This window comes from Marmota flaviventris, chromosome 17 (assembly GCF_047511675.1).
Source record: "Marmota flaviventris isolate mMarFla1 chromosome 17, mMarFla1.hap1, whole genome shotgun sequence".
Lineage (NCBI taxonomy): Eukaryota > Metazoa > Chordata > Mammalia > Rodentia > Sciuridae > Marmota > Marmota flaviventris.
Genome location: NC_092514.1, coordinates 22,022,997 through 22,037,163, shown reverse-complemented (window position 1 = coordinate 22,037,163; position 14,167 = coordinate 22,022,997). Strand labels below are relative to the sequence as shown.

The window sequence follows — 14,167 nt, the reverse complement described above, 5'->3', positions numbered from 1 at the left end:
CACTTTCATTTAATCATCACAACAACTCAATGAGATAAGTGCTTGAAGGATTCCCATTTTACAGATGAGTAAAATAAGGCCCAGAATTTATTTTGCTTACACTGCTAGTTTACAATGGAGCTGGTTTTGCATCCAGACAATCTGGCTCCAGAATCCATACTCTTAACTGCCAAACTATACTGACTACATGTCTATCCAATTTTCTTCTTTTGTATAAATGACTGGATTTTCAACTCCAAATACGTCAATCCATTTGATCTGAATGAATTTTAGTTGTTTCTTGAAAGTAATCTATTCTCAAGAGGAAATTACCAACATAATAAATTCGAAAGAATCTGCTGCTTGCTCTGGAAATGGCTCTTCAAAACCTTATGTGTCTTGGTAGGCTCCCCAGATTATGTATTCTACCAAGGGTCCAGAACTGTGTTATTGACTCTGGTATGTTGGTTAAAAATAATTCACCCCAGCCTGGCACGGTGGCACACTCTTGTAATCCCAGCAACTCAGGAGGCTTAGTCAGGAGGATCACAAGGTCAAAGCCAGCCTCAGTAACTTAGTGAGGCCCTAAGCAATTCAGTGAGACCCTATCTCAACATAAAATATAAAAAGGGCTGGGAATGTGGCTCAGTGGCTAAGTGCCCCTGGGTTCAATCCCTGGTACCAAAAATAATAAGTAAATAAATTCACCACATTCCTCTGAAAACATACCTCAGAGCAAGCAGGTATATATATGGCATATTAGTTGTGCATCTTCCTCTGAATCCCATTCCTTCTCTGGGGTACTAAGGAATATGGAAAATCAAATTCCTAAATGCTTCTCCTTGCTCAAACATGAGTCATTGGCCACTTCTTTGCACCCAGTTTACCCCAAAGTATGAATATCTTTGCCCAGTATCTTCGGTGGGTTCCAAGCATTGGGGGTGGGGTGAAGGGGTGAGCGCAGCATAGATCCTCTCTCAGCACTCTTATAACCCCCGTCTGGAGTCAAGCCCACCTGGAGACCCCATCTATCACTCTCACTTTTTTCCAGGTGAAATAATGACTTTCAGATCTTTGGCAACCCTAAAGAGACCCTCACTCTGGGACTTGATGGTAGTTGGGATCAGGCTGGAAATGGGAATAGAGGCAAGTTGGGAGAAGAGGAGCCAGGAGGGAGCCAGGAGACCTGGGACCCCGGACAGGAAAGTGTGAGTCCCCTGGAGAGCTATTGAAAGCTGGATTTTCCAGGCCCCAGCTCAGGCATTATGGAATCCAAGCATCAGAATTTATCCAAACCTCTCCAAGGTAATTTTAATGGGCAATCAGAGTTAGGAAACTTCCCTAGGTCAGGGTACTATGTTACACTTTGAGGATCCAGTGGTGAATACCACATCCCTAACTTCAACTGGGTCATAGAGAAGTAGAGAAGACTTCCCAAACAGGTTCATGATATAAAAATAGACTGTGATAAGAGGCCCAGGTGCTACAGGCACACAGAGGGACAGTACCTTCCTGGGGCTGATGGACCAAGGAAAGACAGGCTTAGGAAAATCATCTATGACTTGGAAGTAAGACAAAAAGTGACTGTGACCAACTAGGTAATGCTGGAGCATTTTCTAAAGTCCCACCTGAGGTTCATCTGTCTCTCTTGGGAACTGTACCTAAATTTGACAAATTCTTGATTCGGGATGAGACATACAATTAGAAGGTAATTTGTATATAACTGATAAAGAGAGATGTTTTTTTTTTTTTTTTTTCCCTGCCCGGAGAAGAAGTATAGAAATAGAAACTGACACTGATATTTTTCAATGATAATATCATTAAGTTCTGTATATATACAGCTAGAAAAAGAACAATAAGGCAAAAAATAATAAGATTCCCAGGTCTGGCGAGGATTCCCTACAGCATAAAACTTTCACTATTTCCCACAACCCTGTACTCCCAAACAGCATCACGTTATCTTTGATCTTCACTCTGCTGATATCTGAGGACTTTCCATGACCTTTGGTATTATGAGGATGATATGAAAAAGGTGATGTTTTCCATCACAAATGGTTATCACAAACTAGATAAGTTTGGATGTTCATTGGGTTGTTTTCTTTGCAATTCTCATTGGGTCTTTTTTGTTGTTGTTGTTTGTTTGTTCGTTCCTTTGGCAAGTTAACTCTGAAGTCTAACTCCCTGACACTCTTTGATAGTACAATTTTTCCTTCATTTCCTAAAAGCTACTATCTCTGAGTCTTTGAGAGAAGATAACCGCAAAGGTTAGTATTTATTAACCTGTTAGATATTAACCAGATTTACACTTCGTTCTGCAGTTTTATTTTAGCATTCTTCTTCTTCTTCTTCTTTTTTTTTTTTTTTTTTTTTTTGATCATATAAATCCCACTTCCCCGTATCTTCAGTGAAACAGCTATTTTTCTTTCTGATGATTCCCTCATGTATCAGTCAGCTTCAGCTGTATAACAAAGCACTCCAAAACTAAGTGACTTAAAAACAAGAGCCATTTCTTTAGTTCACAATTCTATGTGCTTATGATTTTGAAGTACTTCTAGTCTGGGATGGCTTTTGACTAATGTCTACTGGACTCACTTGTGCGTCTGTAGTGGATTGGCAGGACTCTTGACCACTTGGTATTCTTAAATGCCTTTGCTTACACATCTAGCGATCAGCCAGCTACACACCAGAGCAAGAGGAACATCAGAGTTCTGGGTTTCTCATCATCCAGCAGAATAGTGCAGGCTTCCAAGAGCAGCAAGTGAGGGCAAGCATCAGTGTGCAAGGATTTTTTGAGACTCTGCTTGTATCTTATTTATTGTTGTCCCATTGGTCAAGTCATAGTAGGAAGCATGCCAAGTGAGGTAGATAGGTATAGACACAGGGTGGCGTGAATAACTGGGGACTATTTAACAATGCACCATAACTCATTCATCAGTTGAATAAAAGTTTGGCAAGGGCTAATAAATAGCTTTCTGAGAATTACATTTTTCTTGAATGAAGAGATAGACCAAGGACCCTGTAACAGAAAAGGGTCAGAGAAGTGAAGAGGCAGTCAAGGGATCAGTACTCCCGGCAGAAGGAACAGAATATGCAAAGACCTAGAAGTGGGACAGCCAACCCAGCTTCAGAAAGCCGCTCCCTGTGACTGGAACAAAAAAGAGAAGCAAGCGTCTCTGGATTTACAACATCTGTGATCTTCAGAGAGGCTGTCACTGAAACTCAAAGAGGTTGTCTATCCATGACCAGACCCCTGTCACGTAAAACTTGAACCAATTTTGCTTTTGCTACTTATCTTTGTCTCACTGAAAAGCTTGGGGGATGAAGAACTACCTGTTCTGGAAGAAAGGAGACATAGTGGTGGAATTGGGATGGGGGTCTAATGGACCACTGAATTCTACAGGGAAAATTCTGGATAACTTAGAGATGAAAAAAGAAATTCTAGAAAGAAGGCATGAGGAGAAGGGGCTGTGTTCTAGAGCCATGAAGCTACACAAACTTCTACGTTCCCTCAGAGCGAGGCCTCTCCCTGCCCTCACAAGCTCTTCCTGTGCAGAAACTTGCTCAGTGCCCTCTTTCTTTCTAAGTATCTCATCTGGAAACCCATCCTTCATGCATCTGGAAGCCTAACTGCTAAAGAGACAGAAGAGCGAGGAGAGCATCCATCAGTCCTCAGCGGCTGGGGAGGCTGAGGCAAGAGGATCTCAAGTTCAAAGCCAGCCTCAGCAATGGCGAGGCACTAAGCAACTCAGTGAGACCCTGTCTCTCAATAAAATATAAAAAGGGCTGGGGAGGTGGCTCAGCGGTTAAGCACTCTTGGGTTCAATCCCTGATACAAAAAAAAAAAAAAAAAAAAAGTCCCCAAACTTTCTCCATATGGAAGATTTTCTATTAGAGCATGAATCAGCTCAACACATAGACTCCTCCCCAGGGACAATCGCTTTGAATTATTTTGTGTGCATTGTTCTGAAAATGTTGTATGTATTTACACAAATGAATCATAAGATCCACAACTGTATATTTCAGGTATGTTTTCAAACAGAGAAAGAAAGGAAAAATAAATAACCGAGACTGTGGGGCCGAGGGTGTGGCTCAGTGGTAGAGCACGTACCTGACATGCAGTAGACCCTGGGATGGGATCGAAGAACACACACGCAAAAAAAAAAAGATTCTTACAAAAATCTAAAATAAAAAGAAAAAAAGCCTGATATGAGTTGCTGGCTTAGCCCCTATGAAGGCACTGAGTTATTTTATACAAAGTCACTTAAATAAAAGAATGAGTTTCCAAAACAGAGGGAATGAATGACTTAGCTTAGTTACCAAAGTCTCTGCTTCCTTAATTGCAGAAAGAAAAAGTGTCAGGCGGTTGATTTACAATTACCTTCCATGACATCTACATCTTTCTCTCCTGATCAGAGAGAAAGGAAAGAAAGCTAAAGTGACTTGCAAAGAACAGGCCCCTGGGAGCAGAGAATGAGCTTCTCTCCCTTCAAAGCAAGGGGGAGGGAGGACCGCAGAAGGCTGGATTGACAGAAAGAGCAGTTCAAGAGCTAATTAAGTCTGCAAGGAGCCAAACAGGCCTACTCCCTGGTTCACTGCCAGCCTCAAAGCTTTTTGATGTTGCTCTAAAATCTGAGCAAGCACGGCCAACTTCAGGCCCAAGAATGAGGGGTTTTTATTACCATGGCCAGAAGTATCAAAAGAAGGGGCTTTGAACAGAATGAAACCCACCATCTGACTGTGCAGAGATAATGTGAGAAGGGTGTTGAAACTCTAAGTCTGCTATCTAGATGAGTCTTTCAGTAAATCATTGAATTTTATCCGAATTTATCCAAAGGGGGCAGAAAATGGTCATCAAATGGTATCTCAGCTGTCCATGCCGTGAATCAGACGCCACCTAGTGTCAAATCCTGGACTTACAAGCACAGGTGTTAACTGGCTTCGGCTTGCCCGGCAAAGTAAAATCAAGGTAGCACGACCTGACCTTCAGCTTTTCTTTGTCTACAATCTTCCTGTAATTGCACATCCACCTCTGGCCTCATTTTCTTTGGTCTCTACAGAGGGCTGACACAAAAAATTCTAATAATATTTTCTTGCATTCACGTAACCTTTCAAAATTTACAAAGCCCCTTTCTCACATCTGACCTCCCATCTATGGGCAGGAGATAGGCAAGCAGGTGTAATTATCTTCATCTTACCCCCCCCCCCAAAAAAAAAAATAGAATTAGGAGCAGAAAGACAAAGCAACCTGCTCAAGGTCAAAGATGATTTAAAGACGGAGTCGGTATTAAGCCCTCCGGGAAGTTCAGTACAATTCCTCTAATCCCCCATGAAAGCACCTCAATGCATACCTTACACGAGATTAAAGCCCTGGCTGTAATTAAAGTCACCTGTGGAGCTTCAGAGACACACAACTGCCCTGGCCCCACGTCCAGACTCTGATTTACCTGGTGTGCAGAAATCCCCACACATGGGTATTTTTATGAAGCTCTCCAATGAGGCTACTGTGCAGCCAGGGTTGAAAACCAATGTTAGAACAATAAAACAGAAGGATATGAAACAATCATGCCTCCATCTCAGAGAGCTGAATTTCCACTAAAACACCATGCACACCAGTGACCATCTTGAAGGTCAGAGGAAGAATCTGGAACTGTCCTTTTAATCCACATTTCCTCAACATACACAGACACAGTGATACACACATGGGCATACACAGAGACATATGCATGGACGCACAAACAAATACACACACACACACACCTGACAACTTCTCAATTTATAAGGGACATGTTCTGTCTTCCTGGACTAGGAGTCTCCTTTTTTTTTTTTTTTCCCAAATAATCCATACCCAAACTCCCTCCAGGATTATAGATCTCCCTCAAGTTCATTGGACACTGGTCATGAGTCTTGTCAACTATCAGAACTTGGGAAATTCTCCCCAACCCCAGCCTGTTCCCTGCTGTCTCTGGTCAGAGGACTTCAACACCCAAAGCAGTCTCAGGTCCACCAGCTCCTGCTGCCCAGAAAAGATTGTCCACACAGAAAACTGGAGCAACTGGATTCCCAAACTTCAGGTTTTACTTGTATAAGTCACACCACATCTTCTTGGCAAGACTGGGTTAAGGACTACAGTCAGGTGTCTGCCATCCTTCCAAGCCGAAGCCAGCAATAGGCTCAGTTGCACTGAAGTCAATGACCCTGGAGGTAGCAGAGCTGTGGGTTCAAGCTCAGTGGCACCTCCAAACTTAGGGCTGGGAGATAGCACCCCCATCCAGGCGTCAGGTCCCTGGGGCATGAGTACAGAGCATTCATCCATTCAACAACAAATGTTTATCAAATGCTTACTATAGGACAGTATATAGCAGTGGTCCAAGAGACAAAAATCATAGAGAAAACTAGAAAGATAACAATACACAAACACACCCTAGCTCATGATGAATGACAAGGGGAAACCCGAGATAAGAAAAAGATAGCCCAGAGAGTGGCAGAGAATGTAACTCTCAGGAAAGGTACTGAAGGTGGAGCACAGATATCTGGGGGAAGAACAGGAACAACAGGTGTCAAGATCCTGAGGTGGTCATGGGCTTGGGTGTTCAAGAAACTGCAAGAAGGTAAAATCAGAGCTGGAGGGAGAGGAAGCAGATCAGTCAGGGCTTCTGGGCCTTGCGCAGCCTTTGGCTTTTGCTTTGAGCCAGATGGGGCCACCTGGGGGAGACATGCAGAGATAAAGGGAGAAATGGAGAAGAGAGTAAAACAAAGGACAGAAGACTACTCAGAGGTCTGTCTCTAAAGGGCAGAACACTCTAACACGCCAGGTGAGTGCTTGCTGTTCTCTCATGGCCTCCCTACTCCTCCCCGTGCATCTTCTCTTAGTTGCCAGAGACCTCAGGAAGTCTGAGTAGGTGTCACCCTGTTTATGGTGGCAATACCCGACCTGCCCACGAGGGACCTGGCTATATCCAGAACTGAGTGCAACCCTGGCTTTGACCTTTCTTCTTGTGAGTCGGGTCCTAGCAAATGTTTGAAGGTAAGAGTCTAAGGGTGAAGGGGCAGAGGGCAAACCCAGATGTTGGATGGGTGAGGCCGGGGAGGACTTTACCCTACACGGATCTCTTCAGGGCCTCACGCAAGCCCCAACTCTGAGCCTCCAGGGAGCCCATCTGCCCCTTCTCAGGGAAAAGAGAGAGACTGAGTTCAGAGAGGTCACTCAGCACCCATCCTCCTCCTCCAGAACAGGAGGATGGACTCAGGTCCTGGCCTCCAGACAATGCCCCACATTTGCTGACCCCTCAACATTCAGACCCAGTGACAGTTTCAAGGTCATTCAGGCCAGAGGCAGAAAAGCCAGGACCAACTGCTCACCGGGGCCAGCCTATCTGTTCTGATGGGACCAGGAGTGGAAAGAGATACTGCGTGCGATGTGGGTGAACCTCAAAACCATGGTGCTAAGTGAAAGAAGCCAGACACCCAAGCCCACTTGCAGGGTGATTTCGTTTATATGAATATCCAGAATAAAATCCACAGAGACAGAAAGCAGGCCAGTGGAGGAGGGGAAGTGGAGTATAGCTGTGTAATGCACACGGGGTCTCCACTGGAGGGGATGAAGATGTTTTGAAATGGAATGCAATTGCTGTTAATAGAGTCCTAGGCTCATGGAAAAATGCAGACCCAGCCCTGCACCCTCAGGCAGTGCAAGGTGCTCAGCTGGCCCCACCTCCTGCACACAGGGAGTGGGCCCTGTGCTTTGGGCAGCAAGGAGTCCCCAACCCCAGACCCCAGGAGCAGACTCTTCCTCCCCAGAAGCCAGCGCTCAGTGCCTGATGAAACCCACCCTTCTAGAACAAGTAGAGAATTCCAGTAAGGAGCCTGTGGGGTGCTCTCTCAGCTGCAGCCTGATGCTCTCCAGGGAATGGTGCCAACTTGGAACCTGACGCTGCCCAGCATCTACTGAAGAGGAAAACAATCAGGATGGCAAAGACACTAAGAACTTTCCTTCCTAGGAAGAATGGCCAAGAGAACGTGAAGTTTTAGCCAGACCAGGGGACAGCTCAGGGAGAACACGGGTGACATCTTTGACCATCAAAATACCAGAAAAAAAGCACATGAATTTTGCTGACCAGAGAAGTAGGGCGAACATGTGGAGATTAAGTGTAGAGGTTTTTATGGACGACCAAGAAAAAATGGGCTAAGGATTTAAGACCTATAAGCAGGGAGACAGCTAGCCCTTCCAGTATCATGGTGGGAAAGAAGGCAAGGTGTCCCCTGGGAAGACCACTTTCAAAAAGGCACCCCTTCAGGTTGAGGCAGCCCCAAGCTGGGGGCCAGGCTAAGTGAGCAGAGCCAGGCCCATGCAGGCCACAACCTGGGTGAGCCATCCCATGTGTAATAGGCTGTCCTGGAAGCCATGAGCTCAGAGAGCTCCAGTTACTATGGCTGCATAGCAAAACACCCCAAAGCTTAGTGGTTTGATCCATTATGTCTTGGTGTCCTATATTCAGAAACCCTATAGAAATTTAAATTGTTATTATTGCTCAATTTAAGTTTTTTTAGGTATCCTATTGAATGCTGGGGCATAATGGGTTTTAAAATAATAACACTTATTTTGTTCACAAATCTGCAAATTAGGCAGGAATAGTTTTGTCTCTGCTCCACTCAGCTCAGAGGCTGAGGGCTGGGATCATCTGAAGATTCACTCTCTCATGCGAGCTGGTGCTTCTGTGGAACACCTTCATGTGGCTTGGGCTTCCTGACAACATGGAGGCAAAGATAGAGGTGGGAGGGGGTGACAGTGCAAGCTTTTTTGGGAGCTGTGCTGCCTTTAAAGATTAGTCTTGGATGTCACTGGTACCTCCTGTGCCAGTTCTATTCATTGAGGCAGTCTCAAAGGACTTCTACCTTTGAATTTAGACACCAACGAGGTTCTAGAAACACGGGTAGGAATAGAAATATTTCTGTGACCATTTTTTGGAAAATGCAGTCTGCCAGACGGGAGGGGACAATGTGTCTGAAAAGGGCCTAAGTGCATACTTGAAGGGACAGCTACTGCTCAAATCACCCCACAAAGTCACATTGAGAGACAATAACCTAATACCTTATTCTTTCTAATAGGCCAGCATTACTGAGACTAGAGCCCCTTGAAGCATTCAGTGTTAAGAAGTCTCCTCTGTCCAATGGAGTGTGGAGGCTTCGAGTCTCTAGTTTCGAGTCCCCTGACAGATGCTCTAACTCAGAAGAATGAGAAATTTGTAGGAACATATTATAGTCACATCCTGATACCCGCAAGCTATTCCAAAATTATAGACTTTGTGGTTAACCCAAACTAGGTTTGAATTAAGTTCTTCCTCTGTGTGTCTCTGGGAAAGTCACTTGAACACTCAGCACTTCTATTTCCACAGTCTGTAAAATATGGAAGGTAAATAACTATATATACATACAGCAAATTGTATCAGAGTCTGAGGTGTTCCAAGTATGGCCCTAAGAATGGTGTATTGGTAATATTCCTGCAGAGAGGGAGGCTGGCACTACCTCGACTTAAAGCTGTCTCACTGGTCCTTTCTAAGTCCAGTCCTGAGAACTGTTAGCCCACCTCCCCCCATGCCCAGGCCACATCTGAACCATCTCTAAGCAGCAGCTCACCCAGGTGCAGCACCCCGGGACCAGGAGCCCTCTATTCCAAGAGATGCTATTTCCCAGAAGTCCCACAGCTGAGCTAGAGGGACCAAAAGGACTAACAGGATTAGGTTAATGAGGTCATGGCCCTTGCTGCCCAAGTGGCCTGCCTGTTTTTTAGATGGCTTCATTTTTGCAGCTGGTGATTAAGAGGCAGACCCTGCAGGATTCAGTCTCATTCTGTGTAATTAAATCTCCTCCCAGAATCAGAGAAGGCACAGAAATGTTAAGGACATGTCTGCAGATTACAAAGCCAATTGGGCTGCCATTGGTGCTCCCTGGGGATGATTCCAGAGTGCTGGGAAGTGACAGACCCTTTGGGGAACAATTGCATTTGATCAGAGAGCTAGTTCTGTCAACTGGTGGCCTAGTTTTAAAAGAATCACAGATGAACCTCTACCCTCTTCTCTCCAGCACCCACCTTATGCTGCACAAAGGAGAGGTCTCAGAAGTTCCAGAAAGAATCCTAGAGGTGAGGAGTGGCCTCGGGGTGCTCCTTCAGCTGAGCTGCTGGGGAACAGGGCTGAGACCCGTGGGAAGGCAGCATGAGGAAGCAGTAATTTCAGGACTCTAGAATACCAACTGTACCAATTACTAGCCAATGAGCTTGGGCAAGGTATGAACCACTCTGATTCCAGTTTCCTCATCTGCGAAATGCAATAATAAAATTACATCTCCTGCAGGTTTGTGGCAGGTATTTAAAAAGTAATCGACATAAAGTCATGGCTAGGTGCTTATTGTTGGGCTCCTCTCTTGACTTCTGGGTTTCCAGGGGCTTTGTCAAAGCAACAGCTCATGAGAACCCAGGTTGCTTTTATGCCTTTCCCAGAAATGAGCAGGAAAACAACAAAGGCCTTTGTGGCATGATATTGGGACTCCATCGAAATGTGTGAGAAGCATCTACCATGGTCCAGATACTCAGATACCTATTATGGCCATTCCTCGGTATCCTTGCGGGATGGGTTCCAAGACTCCTTGCAAAAACGAACATCCACGGATTCTCCAGTCCCGTCTATAAAATGATGTGGTATTTGCAACTACCCCATGCCCATCCTCCCAAATACCTAACATAATGCAAATTCTGTATCAATGGTTGTTTAACTGTATTGTTTAAGGAACCGTGACCAAAAAAATATCTGTACATGTTCAGTACAGGCACAATTGTTTTTTGTGCATATTTTCAACATGCAGTTGGTTGAATCCACAGATTTGGAACCTGTGGATACGGAGGGCCAACTGTACTTAAAAAGTCTAATGTACACTTCATGACATCTAAAGTTTGCCCAAGCATATGTAATATGGGAACAACCTCAGTGACTTGGGGAGGGAAGGACCTTACCCAGGGTCTCACACCTACAGCAGTGAGTGACAGGGCTAGAATATGAACCCAGTCTTTGAGGCTCCTGTGTTCATGTTTACCTTTAATTGATGTTGGTCTTATGGTCCTGGAGAGAATTGATAAGAGAGTAGCTGAAGAGACTCTCATTCCTCCAGATCACAGAAGCACAGATGCCTCAAGACAGGAAAAACATGATATACTATTATTAGGTAATTTATGTTTGCATTGCTTTTCTTTCTTTATTTCTTATTGAATGTTGACATGGTGTTTTCATATTCTTTACAACACCATCTGCATTGCTGACTGGGGTAGACAATAAGTTCCCAGTGCTGTCCCAGAGGGATCATTCAGAGCTATAAAGGCAAGCTCTATCTTTAATGGATGATGCTCTGGTTTGTAAAGACAGAAGAACAGAAACCAAAGGGGACTTTCCAACTCTGTTAATTGCTAACACAAGTTTTCTCAGCCTTAGAAAAATCATTATTTTGAGCCAGATGATTCTTTGTTGTAGGAAATTATTTAATGTATTGTGGGATATTTAGCAGCATTCTGTTCTCTGGCTACTAGATGCTAGTGGCACACATACCTCCCTCCCTACTACTAGGTGTAACAACCAAAAATGTCTCCACACATTGCCCAATATCCCCCAGGGTAGGAGATTAAGTCATCCGTTTGCAAGATATTAACCCATATGCTTAATATTAATCCTATTCCATAAGTTCTAGCCTTTGCAATCAGACATGAAAATGAAATAAAGTTAGTTTACTTTCTTTTAGAATACATTAAATGTCGAATGGATGGAGAATTTTGTGGTTTTAAAAGGCTGAAAGAATTAAGAGATAAATGTGAATCTCACTCCATGGTCTAAAGATTAAGACTCTGTAAATCAAAACACCGTAAGTAGAGAACAGGCGCAGCAGCCTGCTTAGGGGCAGAGCCACCCCCTCCACCCGCGCCTGCAAGGTAGGCAGAACTGTGACCACCCACAGAACAGGCCCAGTGGCCCGTGGAGGGGCAGAGCTGCCAACCACGCCTGCAAGGTAGGCGAACCTCCGACCCCCCGGCAGAACAGGCCCAGCGGCCTGCTGAGGGGCAGAGCTGCCCCCTCCCCCCGCGCCTACAAGGTAGGCGGACCTGTGACCCAGCGGCAGAACAGGCCCAGTATTCCGCGGAGGGGCAGAGCTGCCCTACGCGCCTGCAAGGTAGGCGGACCTGCGACCACCAACAGAACAGGCCAGACCTGCAACGGACAGACAGAACAGGCCCAGCGGCCTGCGGAAGGGTAGAGCCGCCCCCCCCCCCCGTGACTGCAAGGTAGGCGGACCTGCGACCCACCGGCAGGACAGGCCCCGCGGTCTGCAGAGGGGCAGTGCCGCTGCCCACGCCTGCAAAGTAGGCAGAACTGCCACCACTGACAGAACAAGCCTAGCGGCCCGCAGAGGGGCAGAGCCGCCGCCCACGCCTGCAAGGTAGGCGGACCTGCTACTGACTGGCAGAACAGGCCCAGCAGCCTGCCGGCGTGGTAGGCACATTGCCCCAATTGGAGGAGGGGCAGAGCCGCCGCCCGTGCCTGCGAAGGAGACTTTGCAACTATACAAGAGCAATATATACGGGGAAAATTCAATAGCCCAACAGTTTCACCAAGCAGAAAGAAACGCAAACAGTATGAAGAGACAAGGAAAGAAAGGACCACAAGCAATGCAGGTCAACTCAACGTTAGAAGAGGTAATATCTGCAGCAGATGGAATGTCAGATAAAGAATTCAGGATATACATGCTTCAGATGATCTGGAGTCTCAATGAAGACATCAAACAGCAAAATCAGACAATGAAAGATCACTTCAACAATGAATTACATAAACAAATGCAAGAAGCAAAAGATCAACTATACAGGGAGATAGAGGTTATAAAAAACAAACAAACAGAAATCCTAGAAATGCAGGAAGCAATAAACCAACTTAAAAACTCAATTGAGAATACTACCAGCAGAGTAGAACACTTAGAAGATAAGACAATGAAGACAAAGTATTTCAACTTGAAAAGAACATAGACAGCTCAGCAAGACTGTTAAGAAACCATGAGCAGAACATCCAAGAAATATGGGATAACATAAAGAGACCAAATTTAAGAGTCATTGGGATACAGGAAGGGATAGAGTTTCAAACCAAAGGAATGAGCAATCTATTCAATGAAATAATACGAGAAAACTTCCCAGACTTGAAGAATGAGACAGAATCCCAAATCCTAGAAGCCTACAGGACGCCGAATGTGCAAAATCATAAGAGATCCACACCTAGACACATTATAATGAAGATGCCCAACACACAGAATAAGGAGAGAATTTTAAAAGCTACAAGAGAAAGGAAGCAGATTACATTTAGGGGTAAGCCAATCAGGATTACAGCTGATCTTTCAACACAGACTCTGAAAGCTAGAAGATCCTGGAATAACATATTTCACACACTGAAAGAAAATGGGTTCCAACCAAGAATTGTGTATCCAGCGAAATTAAGCTTCAGGATGGAAGATGAAATTAAAACCTTCCACGATAAACAAAAGTTAAAAGAATTTGCAGCTAGAAAACCATCTCTTCAAAACATCCTCGGCAAAACATTACAGGAAGAGGAAATAGAAAATAACAATGAAAACCAACAGTGGGAGGTAGGACACTAAAGGGGGGAAAAATAATCAAAGAGGAAAACAAACCATGTTTAGTAACATAAATAAACAAATATGGCTGGAAGAACAACCCATATCTCAATAATAACCCTAAATGTTAATGGCTTAAACTCACCAATTAAGAGACACGGGCTAGTAGAATGGATCACAAAACAAGACCCAACAATATGCTGCCTACAGGAGACGCATTTGATAGGAAAAGACATACATAGGCTGAAGGCGAAAGGTTGGGAAAAATCATATCACTCATATGGACTTTGGAAACAAGCAGGAGTGTCCATACTCATATCAAATAAAATAGATTTCAAGCCCAAGTTAATCAAAAGGGATAAAGAGGGACACTACATACTGCTCAAGGGAACCATACACCAACAAGACATAACAATCATAAATATATATGCCCCAAACAATGGTGCAGCTATGTTCATCAAACAAACTCTTCTCAAGTTCAAGAGTCTAATAGACCACCATACAATTATCATGGGAGACTTCAACACACCTCTCT

The 14,167-nt window shown here is 44.6% G+C and overlaps 1 long non-coding RNA gene across 2 annotated transcripts in view; it reads right to left on the bottom strand.

Moving 5' to 3' along the window:
* The window catches only part of LOC139702320 (uncharacterized), a 57,323-nt gene that overhangs the window by 10,237 nt on the left and 32,919 nt on the right, over nucleotides 1-14,167 (bottom strand). The gene's annotated exons all lie outside the window — the stretch shown is intronic.